We start from the raw sequence: 15,382 nt of genomic DNA on the forward strand, positions 1-15,382 counted from the left end.
CACAGCACGTCATGCCCAGGATGTAACTGAGAGTTAGCCGGAAGGGCTGGGAGACTGCAGGGTTGGAGGAGGTATTGGTCGGAGCTTGGTCGGGCTTGGGGGGCGAGTTATCGGTCAGTGGGTGGTGAGGTGTTGTATTCTGTTCCCTTGTTATTTCCTTTATCATTATTATCATTGGTGGTAGCAGTAGTGATTTGTGTTATACCTTAGTTACTAAACTGTTCTTATCTCAACCCGTGGGAGTTGCATTCTTTTGATTCTCCTCTCCGTCCCTCCGAGAGCAGGGGGAGGGCAAGAAAGGGGGGGAAGTGAGCGAACGAATTACCTGACTGGGTTTAAACCACGACAGAGGGAAGTCAGGGCTAGTCGCTGGTGACCTGGAGACATCTAATTGATGAGCTATAAAAGTATTACACAGCAGGCAACAGCATACAATTAAGTTCACTGGCTGTTTTCCCCTAAAATCAAATCCCCTTGAGGTATTCATCGGACTTCCCCATCTTCCCGCATTACCCACCAAGTATATCCAGGCCCCTGAGCAAAAGCAATCCCACGAGTGGGTTTGCCTTTACCCGAAGCAGGGATAACCCAGACTGTCTTCCCCAGCAAATTCTTCATATGCACCACAGGAACTTTGTCCCCGTCTACAATACGTAAAAGCTCTGACTGGGCTGAGAGATCCTCTGGTGTTGACCAACCAGGTGGCCTTTGGTAAGTGTGTATCCCAATGTTTGAAAGTTCCCCCACCCAGTGCTCTCAGTGTAGTTTTTAACAGCCCATTGTACCGTTCGATTTTCCCAGAGGCTGGTGCGTGGTAGGGGATGTGATATACCCACTCAATGCCATGCTCTTTGGCCCAAATATCTATAAGGTTATTCTGGAAATGAGTCCCATTGTCTGACTCAATTCTCTCTGGGGTGCCGTGTCGCCACAAAATCTGTTTCTCAAGGCCCAGGATGGTGTTCCGGGCAGTGGCAAGGGGCACAGCGTATGTTTCCAGGCACCCGGTGGTTGCTTCCACCATGGTAAGCACATGGCGCTTGCCTTGGCAGGTTGGTGGGAGTGTGATAAGTCAATCTGCCAGGCCTCCCCATATTTATACTTCAACCATCGTCCTCCATACCAAAGAGGCTTTAACCGCTTGGCTTGTTTAATTGCAGCACATGTTTCACACTCATGAATAACCTGGGCAATAGTGTCCATTGTTAAGTCCACCCCTTGATCACGGGCCCATCTATATGTTGCATCTCTGCCCTGATGGCCTGAAGTGTCATGGGCCCACTGGGCCAAAAATAATTCACCTTTATGTTGCCAATCTAAGTCCATCTGAGCCACTTCAATCTTAGCCACTTTATCCACTTGTTGGTTGTTCTGGTGTTCCTCAGTGGCCCGACTCTTGGGTACATGGGCATCTACATGACGTACCTTCACCACCAGGTTCTGCACCTTGGCAGCAATATCTTTCCACAGTGCAGCAGCCCAGATGGGTTTACCTCTGCGTTGCCAGTTGCTCTGCTTCCATTGCTTCAACCACCCCCACAGGGCATTTGCCACCATCCATGAGTCAGTACAGAGATAAAGTACTGGTCACTTTTCTCGTTCAGCAATGTCCAGGGCCAGCTGGATGGCTTTCACCTCGGCAAATTGACTCGATTCACCCTCTCCTTCAGCAGTTTCTGCAACTTGTCGTCCAGGACTCCATACAGCTGCCTTCCATCTCCGATGCTTTCCCACGATACGGCAAGAGTAAGCAAGGCATACTGCTTTTCACTTTCTGACAGTTTATTATATGGTGGGGCCTCTTCAGCACGCACCAACTCCTCCTCTGGTGACATTCCGAAATCTTTGCCCTCTGGCCAGTCCATGATGACTTCTAGAATGCCTGGACGACTGGGATTTCCTATTCGAGTTCGTTGTGTAATTAGTGCAGCCCATTTACTCCATGTAACATCAGTTGCATAATGTGTAGAGGAGACCCTGCCTTTGAACATCCAGCCCAGCAAGGGCAACCGGGGTGCCAGGAGGAGCTGTGCTTCAGTGCCAATCACTTCCGAAGCAGCTCGAACCCCTTCATAGGCTGCCAGTGTCTCTTTCTCAGTTGGGGTATAGCTGGCCTCAGATCCTTTATATCCCCGACTCCAAAAGCCGAGGGGTAGACCTCGAGTCTCCCCTGGAGCTTTCTGCCAGAGGCTCCAGGTAGGACCGTTCTCCCCAGCTGCAGTGTACAGTACATTTTTTACATCTGGCCCGGTCCGGACTGGTCCAAGGGCTACTGCATGAACTATCTCGTGTTTAATTTGCTCAAAGGCTTGTTGTTGCTCAGGGCCCCATTTAAAATCATTCTTCTTCCGGGTCACATGATAGAGAGGGCTTACAATCAAACTGTAATTTGGGATGTGCATTCTCCAGAACCCCACTGCACCCAAGAAAGCTTGCGTTTCTTTCTTATTAGTTGGTGGAGACATTGCTGTTATTTTGTTGATCACATCTGTGGGGATCTGTCTACGTCCATCTTGCCATTTTATTCCCAAAAATTGAATCTCCTATGCAGGTCCCTTGACCTTACTCCATTTTATGGCAAAACCAGCCTTCAGCAGGATTTGGATTATTTTCCTCCCTTTCTCAAAGACTTCTTCTGCTGTATCGCCCCACACAATAATGTCATCAATGTATTGCAGGTGTTCTGGAGCTTGCCCCTGTTCCAGTGCAGTCTGGATCAGTCCGTGGCAAATGGTAGGGCTGTGTTTCCACCCCTGGGGCAGTCGGTTCCAAGTGAACTGGACACCCCTCCAAGTAAAAGCAAACTGTGGCCTGCACTCTGCTGCCAAAGGAATTGAGAAAAATGCATTGGCAATATCAATCGTGGCATACCACTTGGCTGCCTTTGACTCTAGTTCATACTGAAGTTCTAGCATGTCCGGTACGGCAGCACTCAGTGGTGGTGTGACTTCATTCAGGCCACGATAGTCTACTGTTAGTCTCCATTCTCCATTAGACTTTCACACTGGCCATATGGGGCCATTAAAGGGCGAGCGGGTCCTGCTGATCACCCCCTGACTCTCCAGTCTACGGATCAGCTGATGGATGGGAATCAGGGAGTATCGGTTAGTGTGATATTGCCGCCGGTGCACTGTTGTGGTCTCAATTGGCACGTGCTGTTCTTCAAGTTTCAGCAACCCCACAGCAGAGGGATCCTCTGAGAGACCAGGCAAGGTGGACAGCTGCTCAATTTCCTCAGTCTCCAAAGCAGCAATACCAAAAGCCCATCAGTACCCTTTTGGGTCTTTGAAGTACCCTCTCTTGAGGTAGTCTATGCCAAGGATGCATGGAGCCTCTGGACCAGTCACAATAGGGTGCTTTTGCCATTCCCTCCCAGTCAGGCTGATTTCAGCCTCCAGCACAGTCAACTCTTGGGATCCTCCTGTCACTCCAGAAATATAGATGGGTTCCACCCCTTGACAGCTTGATGACATCAGGGTACACTGTGCACCGGTATCTACTAGAGCCTTATACTTCTGTGGGACTGATGTGCCAGGCCATCTGATCCACACAGTCCAGTAAATCTGATTGTCCCCTACCTCCACCTGGCTGGAGGCAGGGCCCCTCTAATGGTCATCACAGCGTTGGACACTTAAGTCATGGTAAAAGGGATTATTCTTCGTTATCACAGGAGCTGGAGTAAAATCAGCTCTTCCACTCCATCTGAGAAACTGTTCACCAGAGACCGAAGCCGCAGCTCTCATTGGATGGTCAGTCTTGGCCCTTGTGCCCCTCTTCAATTCACTCACCCGTTCCTCCAAAGCTGAAGTAGGTTTTCCATCCCACTTTGTCATGTCTTCTCCATGATCCTACAGGTAAAACCACAAGGTAGCCCGTGGGGTATACCTCCTGTATCTCCTCTCTCGAACAATAGCACACCTTTTTTTAATAGCTGAGACATGTGTTGGTACACGTGAGGAGCTGGATAAATCAGATAGATCGTCCCTCAATTGTTTGATGTCCTGGGACAGTTTTTCCACAGCTGAGATGATGGAAGGGGTGAGATTGTCTTCGAACTCTCAGAGTTTATGAACCATTTCATCCACTGTTGGTGGTACTATGTCATTCCAGGTTACTGTTGCCTGTGAATGGGCATATGATGACGGTGCATTCCGTGTAAGTTTTCGCCACATGGGTCATGTACATTCAACTTCATCTGGATCTATGGGTATATCCCTGTTATTCGGCTTGATGTGATAGATCATCTCTACGATGGCTGATTCCCTCAGAGACTGGATGCCTTTGTCTATAGTAGTCCACTTGGCCGAATGACTCATAACATTGTCCTTGTATGGAAACCTTTCTTTCACAGCTGCCAAGAGCCGCCTCCAAAGACTGAGGGACTTTTTCTCTCTTGCAATTGTTTTGTCAATTCCCCCTTCTGTAGCAAGTGATCCCAGCTGCTTGGCTTCTGTACCTTCTAGTTCGTGACCATCAGCCCCATTGTCCCAGCATCGGAGCAACCAGGGGATGATGTGCTCCCCTGGTTGACGGGTAAAATCTTTTCGCATATTCCGCAGCTCGGTTGAGGTCCGAGGTTGAGAAGTTACCTCTTCTTCTTCTTCTTCATCATGTGATGATGACTCCTGATCAGATGCTAGACCAGGTGGTGAATACATTGTTTCTTCATCTTGCTTCACCCTTCTTGCCTCTTTTTTTGCTTTTTCTCTTGCGTACAGGAGGAATCAATATTGGTACAACCTGGTCCTCTGGTTTGGCTGCAGTGATTATCACTGTGGTTTGAGTAGCGACTGTACTTCTTGCTGGGGGTGGTGTAGTTGCTGTGCTTGGAGCTGGGGTAACCGCGTTGTCTGTTGCAGTCGAAGTTTGAGCAGCTGCTGTAGTTGCCACTGGGGTAGCTGCGCTGTTCACTGCAGCCAAAGTTTGAGTAGCAACTGTACTTGTCGATGAGGGTGGTGAAGCTGCTGTGCTTGGAGCTGGAGTAGCTGCGCTGACTGTTGATTTGCCCTCAGATCCGCCGACATTCTTTTCCTTTTGAAGGTGCTGGATAGTGTTGAACAAGGCCCTGTAAGCATAGGCCAAGCCCCAGCATGTTGCCATGATTTTTCCATCTCTGGTATGGCCAGAATGACCACACACCTCATTTAAGTGTTTTACTAATTCTTCTGGATTTTGCAGTTGTTCGGTAGTGAAATTCCCAAGTACTGGAGGGGCCCACTGACCTAGATACTTGCCCATACTATCCCACACACCCTGACACTCATGACTGTCCAGCCTCAGGGAAAATCTCTTGCTCCTCCTACATCGTTGTTTGACCCCAGACAAGACCCAAACCTGACTCTGCTTAACTCTTGAAATCAGTTGTGGGCAAAACACACTCTGTATGCGTGCCAGCATGGTGATACCCATCACGATCAGCAAACAAGTCTCAACAGCATTAAAAGGCCATTCAAAAACTTCAAAACTCTCAAATGTAAATGGGGGGGAGGACTGGGAGGGTAAAAGGATGTCTCCTTCACAGGTTGAGCACCTGAGAAGAAGAAAAAAGATGTGTAATTGCTAAGCACTTCTATTATATACCTCCCAAAGTATAAAGGTGGAGACCACACTGGGAACATAAGCCAGATCAGTTTCATGATCAATGATTCTATTGTATTACAATTCATTACCATAAAGTACAATGATACAAAAACCTTAGCCCAAGCCCCACACTTGAAAAACACTAATACAGCAAATACCAGATGGAAGTAAGATATGATATACTGAAACTGTGAGATCAAGAGGAACAACCTTGAGAGCCAAAAAATCAGCATTGTGACGAGTGACTATTAATCCGGTCAGATCTGTCATTATCTCAACCCCTTGGGCCCCACGTTGGGCATCAAAAAGAACTGTCGTGTTTTAAACCCAGTCAGGTAACTCGTTTACTCACTCCCAGTGAGTGGTGACGGGCTGACAACAATCGTGGCCCCCCCCCCCCCCCCCCGGGGCTCTCCCCTTCCCCACTCCCGGAGGAATGGGAAGGAGGATCGAGAGAGTGCAACTCCTACAGGTTGAGACAAGAACAGTCCAGCAACCAATGTACAACACAAATCACCACCGCTACCACCAATGACAAGGATAAGGGAAAATAACAAGGGAAGAGAATACGATACCACCGGCCAAGAAATGAGTCCCACCCGGAAGCCCGTGTCCTTCCGGGTAACTCCCAGTTTCCCCCCACCATGGGCATGACATGCTGCGGTATGGAATACCTCTTTGGCTAGCCTGGGTCAGGCGCCCCGTCTCTGCTTCTTCACGGCTTCCCCTCCTCCCTGGCAGAGCATGAGCCTCACAAAGTCCTTGGTCAGGGTAAACATCACTTAGCAACAACCGAAAACATCGGTATCACCAGCACTGTTCCCAGGCTGGAAGTCAAAACACAGCACTGCACCAGCTACCATGAAGGAGAAACATGACTGCTACTGCTGAACCCAGGACAGGATACTTTAAAATTAAATACTCTAGAGCTCAAATGAAGAGAAAGAAAACAAGAGTCTGACTCGGAAAAGGTGGCAAGCTGGCTCTGGGAAGCTGCACCTCATGCACTTACCCCTCTTCTAGACTGTGTTATACAACAAGGCCACACACATGCGTCTGAACAGGAACACCTCAACTTACCCAAAATGCACCCTTCTGTTAAAATAACTTTCTTTTGTTACCTGTGAGATTATGGTGGCCAAACTCACGTCCCCAAATGCTTATGCCACCAGCAGTTTCAGAGAACTCCCATCTGGCAAGGCTGCATTACTAGGGATATGCAAGTGGCACGATAGTCCACTAATATAGTGACTATTAATTCTCATTACTTAGTAAACGACTGATAGATAATCTAGGCAGCATAAAGGGCAATGCTAGAACAATTCCAGTGTGGGAGATGAATAGATTTTCATTTGATTACTATTGTGTTTTCATCTAAAGGTGCTTGCTTGGAGCATAGGAATATGCTTCCTCTGAGAGTGAAGAGTTACGCATCTAACAGGTAAATTGGGCAGTACAATTTTTAGACCCTCAAAGTGAAATACTCACTTGTGGGCTGAGACACTCAGATTTCTTTACAGAAAGGGAATCAGGCACCTCAGAAAAGGATGTAAACAGCAGGGAACCCCTAAAGCATTTCATGGTACTTGTATCAGTATGCTTGAAAGCCTAAATTCTCTGGAGAAAACCAATGAAGGAAACTAGATTTGGGATTTAGAAGACAAAAAAGGATATTTTTGAATAGCATATTTGTAACATTACTCTTTTAAAAAGCCTAAGCTGACTTCCTGTTTTGCTGAAGGGGCAGCATCCACCATTTATGACAGCCTTGTTGTTGGACCTAGGAAAGCTGAGTTTGATTTTCTCTTCCTTTATTCTGAAAGACTGCCTTAGTCACCAGGCATTCTCAGATATTCAAGACAAGAGGTGTGCAATTCTGGCTCAAGAAGATTAATGCATAAATGGCCCCACATACAGTTATCTAGTTAAAAGAACCTCACAGGAGTGCCAGGACATCACTGTGGTTGTGAGTGTTTGCCTTCATACAGTATCAAATAACCTGAGCTCATCTACTTGAAAATAGTGAGCAATCTTAATTTTTCTGATGTGGCTTTTATACTAGGAAGTAAAATTTTCACCAAAAAAAAATCAGATTTACCCCAGTAATCCATATGAAAGAAATCATGCGGCAGAAGAAGCTGAGCAAAACCTCCTTGCTCAGTCATGCTTATGACATGCCTCCTCCCACTCTTTGTCCATTCTGATGATAGGCTTTGTAAGTAGAGATCTTTAGTTTTTAATTGTGAAGCAGCTAGCATGCTGCTGGTGTCAAAAGATAAATAATAAATACTCATCAGCATGAGAGAGCAAAAGGGCAAATGATGGCCCCAGGTCAGTATTGAATCATATTTTCAGCTGACAAAAGCAAGTTACAAGTCTGACGGGTTTAATAAACTGCTACTGATATTTACTAATTCTTTTTTGTAATATGTTTTAGTTGGATACAGAAGGATATGCATTTTATGAAATATATACAGTAACAGCCAAAAGATCTCAGTGCCAGGAGGCATTATTATAATCCACATGTTTAAGAGGAATCAAAGTAAAATTAGGCATTAAAACTGGTAGAGATAACAGCCAATACTGTCCTAGAAAAAATGGGTCATAAGACTCATGTTTCAGAACTGTTTTGAAGCATATGTGTATTCTGAAAGAGCAGCCATCACGAAGGTGTAGATCCCTGAACTTTACTTTTCCCTTCTGTCTGAACACAACCTTTCTCAACTCACATACCTTTTTTTAATGATGATTTAATCACTCAAAAGCATGATCTCTATGCACTGTCTTGTTAATGGCAATGCTGTGATGCCTAGGGGTCCAGACTGCAAGGTGTTGTATGAAGAGCACAAGAGAGATATATAGCCACGAAGGGAAAAGACTGAATAGTCAAAAGCCATAAGAGATACTGTCCACATCTTAGTCCCTAAAAATCACCCCAGTAAGAGTGCCCAAAGAAGGGTGTCTCACTGAATCAACAGCTCAGACCTGGAGGACATCCTGTGCTCCTCCTTTTGAGTCCTCACAGCTCATCACACATGTTGCACTAGTTATATTTTAATCACAACACCTGCTAGAACCAAAGGAACACATGCCATGAAGATCTAAGATTTTATTGACAACCTAGCTGACATTAATGAGCAAACAGTAGGGAACAACTTTTCACACCCAAATTGGTACTATAAACAATCTGCATCTACCCAGGACATTGCATTAATCTTCTCTGTATTAGTATAAATTAACAGTATAGAGTTCCAGGAATGTGACTGCATGTTCCTTGCCAACAGCATCTGTCCAAACATCTGGAAGTACACACCTAAGAAAATGAAAAAATGAAAACCAGAATAGTGTTTGGTAGTCAATAAAAAATTGAAAAAAACCACAAAACCCCAACCCTTAACTGTTCAAATAAAGACTTTTTGTTCTAACATAATCTTCATTACTTGAATGTCAATATGGACTTACAGAAAAGGACCCAATGTCCTTCTTAATTACAAATAAGAATTTTCCCTTTTTTCCCCTAAAGTCCAATAGACAACTACAATACTCTTAAGCAACTTCTCAGAATACTCTAAATGCTTTGAAAATTCATGTTGAAACACTCATTTTTTTAACCTAAACAGCTCACTTTCAAGCACATTATCATTTAAATCACAATATGCTGCAGCATATCTATCTACATGTATATGTAGGTACATAACGGAATCCTGAGGGTGCACAGAGTAAATGGAGCCTCTCCTGAAATACCCCCATCCAACAGGCTAATGGAGAAGAGAGCAGTCAGCAGAAAAGATGAAGAATGAGGGAATTTTCAGAAGAGCACAAGCGGTCAAACAGTAGGCCAAAGCTAGAGCAAGCCCCCATACTGCTTTGTGTGATATTTTACATTTGGTGCAATAATGGAAACTTGCACTGATTACAGGATCTTCTGGCTTTTTAGTCTTCTCCCTTCTGGAATAATGAACATTTTTTGTAAGTCTCAGAATGATGATGAGTACATTCCTTTCTGTTATCAGAACTGGCTGAAGAAAGCGTCTTTGATTAGCCTGCTGGGTTGAACAAAGAAGTCTCTCTGAGGATCATTAGCTGCCAGGTAAGTGGAGGCTTTTTCTGAGCTGCCAGCAAAGAGAGTAACCATTTTACTCTCCTAAATTGGAACCTTTTTCACTGAAATTGATAAAACTAAGAATCTGTTTGGGTTTTTTTCTCAATCACAGCCTCTAAAGCAGAATGTGCTTTTCAGCCATGCTTTTAATGTATGTAATAGTTCAGAGGTGGATTTGAATCAAAGCAAAGGACAGGCTGTAGTCAGTTTTAGAGAATGAACAAGGGAAGAGGCAGCTTCTGAGCCTTGTCTGCCTTCATATCATGTATAACACACCGTAATATGGCTTACAATTATTAACACAACCACACTAGCCAGAATGTTCCCTGGGACTTCCTCTGGGACTCAACCCATATCCTTCCTATTCTTGCCTTCAGAGAAGTTCTGTAGTTTTAAGAGACAGGGTCAGCTTGCACCTATGGCCTGAATGCATTTCTGTTGTCCCCATATGGAGATTGAAAGACTTAAATAACAAGCAAAACAGAATGGCTGCATAATTTCAGAGCTACACTCTTGAAGACATTTTGTTGTCTAAGAGAAATTTCTTCCAGTCTAAATATTTTTATACCTCCTAAAATCTGAAGAGGTTCTGCAGGTGCTGCTAGCTGATACTATTTATAGAAATCTAACTAAAGGTGATATTTCATACCAGCAAAATCCAGTTTATCTTAGCATAGCCCAGATATAGAAAGAAAATGTTCCCATAAGAAGAATATGTGGGCTGACCAAGAAATAATCTTTTATTTATGGCCTCTCCATTTCTCATCTGAGTCATAGAAGAAAAGACTATAGTATAATGACTGTACAACAATTTGGAGTAGCAATAGCATAGAAATTTATGCTTACCTTTGAATACATATATGATTGATACATGTTGTGGTTTCATGAAGAATGAGCACACTGATATTTATATTTAATCAAATAGGGATCACTGATAGATGAAGTTCATGTTTCATGCTACGCACTAAAAATACTTTTTTTTCTTGTAGTGATAATTTTGTACCTATCAACATTTATCATTTCAGCTAATTGAGGTACAAATAATAATAATAATGTTTTAATAATTTCCCAATGGCCCAATTGCATCATTAATTCAATTAGTTGTCTAGTTAAAACAGATCCTTTGTGACTGCCATAATCATAAATCTGTTGAGCTCAGAATGATAATTAATTCCAATATTTGCATTTTTCAGTGTCATCCTGGACACTTTTTGTTTGCTCAGTTTTGTGTTTTGTTACATAGTCTGCTACATGCTTGCATTCTGACCCTTGAAAATTCCCATGCTGCACAAATATTTCCTTTAGAGAGGCTTTACACAGAGCCAGTCAGTCCTCTGCCAGAAGAAAGCCTGGGTTCCCTGGTGCGGTGCTGGAACTAGACTGAAGCTAGGTCATGTTCTAATAGCTGAGCGAGTGCATATGTGACTGGGTGTGTGGGTGGGTATGCCATTCCCTGCCTACACTGTTGAAGGTCATTTCTCACTGCATGAAAAAAGGCAGATTTTGATATCAGCCATTGTATAGGACCTATTTTTCATCTAGACAGTTAAAGTCAATGAAAAAGTGGCAATTTTCTCCAGAAAAGAGTAGTATCTTGTGAAATTAAGGTTATTTTAGCTAGACATTTATATTTCCTTTTCTCTTTTTTCCTTTTTTCAAAAAATTATTTTGAAAAAATTATGCTAGAAATAAAAAAAAATTGAAAGAAATGGCTTTAACTGAACATTGCAGTTGTAATGCAGACAAGTACAAAAAGGAATAATTCCCAATATTAGAATTTGATTTCTTACTTTTCCAGTCTATTTCTTGTGAAATGTGCATGTATTTCAAGCACTTAAACTTAAGTCTCATACTAATCTTGCTTACCTCAATAAATATGGAAGTTTATCTATTATGAAGACCTGAGGAGATGAAGCAGTAGCTTAGATATGTATGCAAAGACACTCTCTTTCTTGTGGTAGCAATGCTGGGGAGATCTATTTTTGTATTCCACAGTAAAGAGGATTTCTGATTCTGACTCTTGTGGGGAAAAATGCTTCTTTTAGGCACAAACTTCAAAATAGCCAAAGCTCCTACCAGGTGTGAGCAACACGACAATTTTGCAGTGATGAGTCTGAAGTTAGAGGCATAGAATCATAGAATCATAGAATCGTTAGGGTTGGAAAGGACCTTATGATCATCAAGTTCCAACACCCCTGCCATGGGCAGGGACACCTAACGCTAAATCATATCACCCAAGGCCTGATCCAACCTGGCCTTGAACACTGCCAGGGATGGAGCATTCACAACCTCCCTGGGCAACCCATTCCAGTGCCTCACCACCCTAACAGGAAAGAATTTCCTCCTTATATCCAACCTAAACTTCCCCTGTTTAAGTTTTAACCCATTACCCCTTGTCCTGTCACTACAGTCCCTAATGAAGAGTCCCTCTCCAGCATCCCTATAGGCCCCCTTCAGATACTGGAAGGCTGCTATGAGGTTTCCACGCAGCCTTCTCTTCTCCAGGCTGAACAGCTCCAACTTCCTCAGCCTGTCTTCATACAGGAGGTGCTCCAGTCCCCTGATCATCCTCGTGGCCCTTCTCTGGACTTGTTCCAACAGTTCCATGTCCTTTTTATGTTGAAGACACCAGAACTGCACACAATACTCCAGGTGAGGTCTCACAAGAGCAAAGTAAAGGGGCAGGATCACCTCCTTTGACCTGCTGGTCATGCTCCTTTTGATGCAGCCCAGGATATGGTTGACTTTCTGGGCTGCGAGCGCACACTGAAGCCGGCTCATGTTCATTTTCTCATCGACCAGCACCCCCAAGTCCTTCTCAGCAGGGCTGCTCTGAATCTCTTCTCTGCCCAACCTGTAGCTGTGCCTGGGATTGCTCTGACCCAGGTGTAGGACCTTGCACTTGCCATGGTTAAACTTCATAATGTTGGCATCAGCCCACCTCACAAGTGTGTCGAGGTCCCTCTGGATGGCATTCCTTCCCTCCAGCATATCAACCGAACCACACAGCTTGGTGTCATCGGCAAACTTGCTGAGGGCACACTCAATCCCACTGTCCATGTCAGCGACAAAGATGTTGAACAAGACCGGTCCCAACACCTATCCCTGAGGGACACCACTCGTCACTGGTCTCCAGCCAGACATTGAGCCATTGACCACAACTCTTTGCGTGCGGCCATCCAGCCAGTTCTTTATCCACTGAGTGGTCCATCCATCAAATTGATGGCTTTCCAATTTAGAGACAAGGATGTTGTGTAGGACAGTGTCGAACACTTTGCACAAGTCCAGGTAGATGACATCAACTGCTCTACCCCTGTCCATCAGTTCTGTAGCCCCATCATAGAAGGCCACCAAATTGGTCAGGCAGGATTTCCCCTTAATGAAGCCATGCTGGCTGTCACCAAGCACCTTGTTGATTTTCATGTGCCTTAGCATGCCATCCAGGAGAATCTGCTCCAAGATTTTGCCAGGCACAGAGTTGAGACTGACTGGTCTGTAATTCCCCGGGTCATCCATTTTCCCCTTCTTAAAAATGGGGGTTATATTTCCCTTTTTCCAGTCATTGGGAACTTCACCTGACTGCCATGATTTCTCAGATATGATGGCCAGCTGCTTCACAACTTCATTTGCCAGCTCCTTCAGGACCCGTGGATGGATCTCATCAGGACCCATGGACTTGTGCACGTTCAGATTTTTAAGATGGTCTCAGACCAGATCCTCTCCTACAGTGGGCGCAAGGTCTTCATTCTCACAGTCCCTTCATCTGCCTTCCAAGACTTGCGTGGTTTGGTCAGATCCTTTGCCACTGAAGACCGAAGCAAAGAAGTCTTTCAGAACCTCAGCCTTCTCCAAATCCTGTGTAGCCAGTTCTCCTGAGAGCTTCCTGAGGGGACCTACTTTCTCCCTAGTCTGTTTTTTATTTGCTGTGTACCTGTAGAATCCCTTCCTGTTATCTTTAATACCTCTAGCTAAGTTTAATTCTAACTGGGCCTTAGCTTTCCTAACCTGGTCCCTAGCTTCCCTGACAACATCCCTGTACTCTTCCCAGGCCGCCTGTCCTTGCTTCCACTTATAAGCCTCTCTTTTCATTTGAATTTTCCTCAGGAGCTCCTTATCCATCCAAGGAGGTCTCCTGGCCCTCCTGCTGCACTTCCTTCTGGTTGGGATGCAACACTCCTGAGCTTGCAGCAGGTGATCCTTGAATATCAATCAACAGTCTTGGGCCCCTCTGCCCTCTAGGGCTGTATCCCATGGAACCTTACTAAGCAGGTTCCTGAAGAGGCCAAAGTCTGCTCTTTTGAAGTCCAGGGCAGTGAGCTTGCTGCATGCTCCTCTCACTGTCCTGAGGGTCTCAAATTCAAGCATCTCATGATCGCTACATCCAAGGCTGCCCTGGAGAGTCACATTTCCAAAGAGCCCTTCCCTGTTGGTGAGCAGAGGTCAAGCACAGCACCTCTCCTTGTCAGCTCCTCTGTTACTTGCAGAAGGAAGTTGTCTTCTACGCAATTGAGGAACCTCCTGGATTCCTTGTGCCGGGCCGTACCATCCTTCCAACAGATGTCAGGGTGGTTGAAGTCACCCATGAGAACAAGGGCCTGCAAGTGTGAGGCTTTTCCTATCTGTCTATGGAGTGCTTCATCTGCAGGTTCTCCTTGATCAGGCGGTCTGTAACAGATCCCCACAGTAGTGTCTCCCATAGCTATATTCCCTTTAACCCTGACCCACAAACTCTCTGTGGACCGCTCACCTGTCCCCAGACAGAGTTCCATACTCTCCAGCCTAACCCTAACATAAAGGGCAACTCCCCCTCCCCACCTGCCAGGCCTGTCCTTCCTAAGGAGCCTGTAACCTTCCATTCCAACACTCCAGTCATAGGAGCCATCCCACCATGTTTCTGCGATGCCTGTTACATCATACCCCCGTAGACGTGCCCACATCTCTAATTCCTCTTGTTTGTTCCCCATGCTATGGGCATTTGTATAGAAGCATCTGAGCTGAGCTCCAAATGAAGCCAGCTCATTGGCTGGAGTGGCTGGGATATCTCTACATTGCTCTAAGCATTTATTATAGGTTCTGGCAACTGACTGGGGGTGTTAGAATGGAATGATGCTCCCCTCCCCCAACACATCTAGTTTAAAGCCTCCTTGACCAGTCTGGCAAGCCTCCTACCAAAACTGCTCTTTCCCTTTAGCAGCAGCTCCACCAGCTCCCACTAGACCTGGCCTACAAGCTTGGGTCCCATGTTTGAGACACCCAAACCCCTGACTATGACACCACCCTTTTAACCATTTCTTAACCTGGTTAATCCTCCTGGCTTTTTTTAGGTCCTCCCCTGTATCCTGGAAAATTGACGAAAAGACTATCTGAGTTCCAGAGCCCCTAACCACCTCCCCCAGGGCTCTGTAGTCCTTCTTTATGTTCCCCAGGCTACTACTATCTATGTCCCTAGAATTGTCCTCCTTGATTCAGGTCTGTTCATAGACAGTCTCTCAACCAATAAGATTGGTTAATGTCTGAATAATGTCTGAATAAAGATTTCTTGATGAAGACTTTGTTTACTGTGTGGTATATAACGTATTTGTATGAAGCTCAAAACAGTAATGCAAATTGAAAACCGATAGATGACTGTATTCTGCCTTTTCACCTTTTATCTCACCTACAAATACAGGTTTATCATCCAGATAATATCCACTATGAAAC

This window comes from Pezoporus wallicus, unplaced genomic scaffold, assembly GCF_028554395.1.
Source record: "Pezoporus wallicus isolate ANWC-B61680 ecotype Strahan unplaced genomic scaffold, APGP_CSIRO_Pwel_v1 contig_3858, whole genome shotgun sequence".
Lineage (NCBI taxonomy): Eukaryota > Metazoa > Chordata > Aves > Psittaciformes > Psittacidae > Pezoporus > Pezoporus wallicus.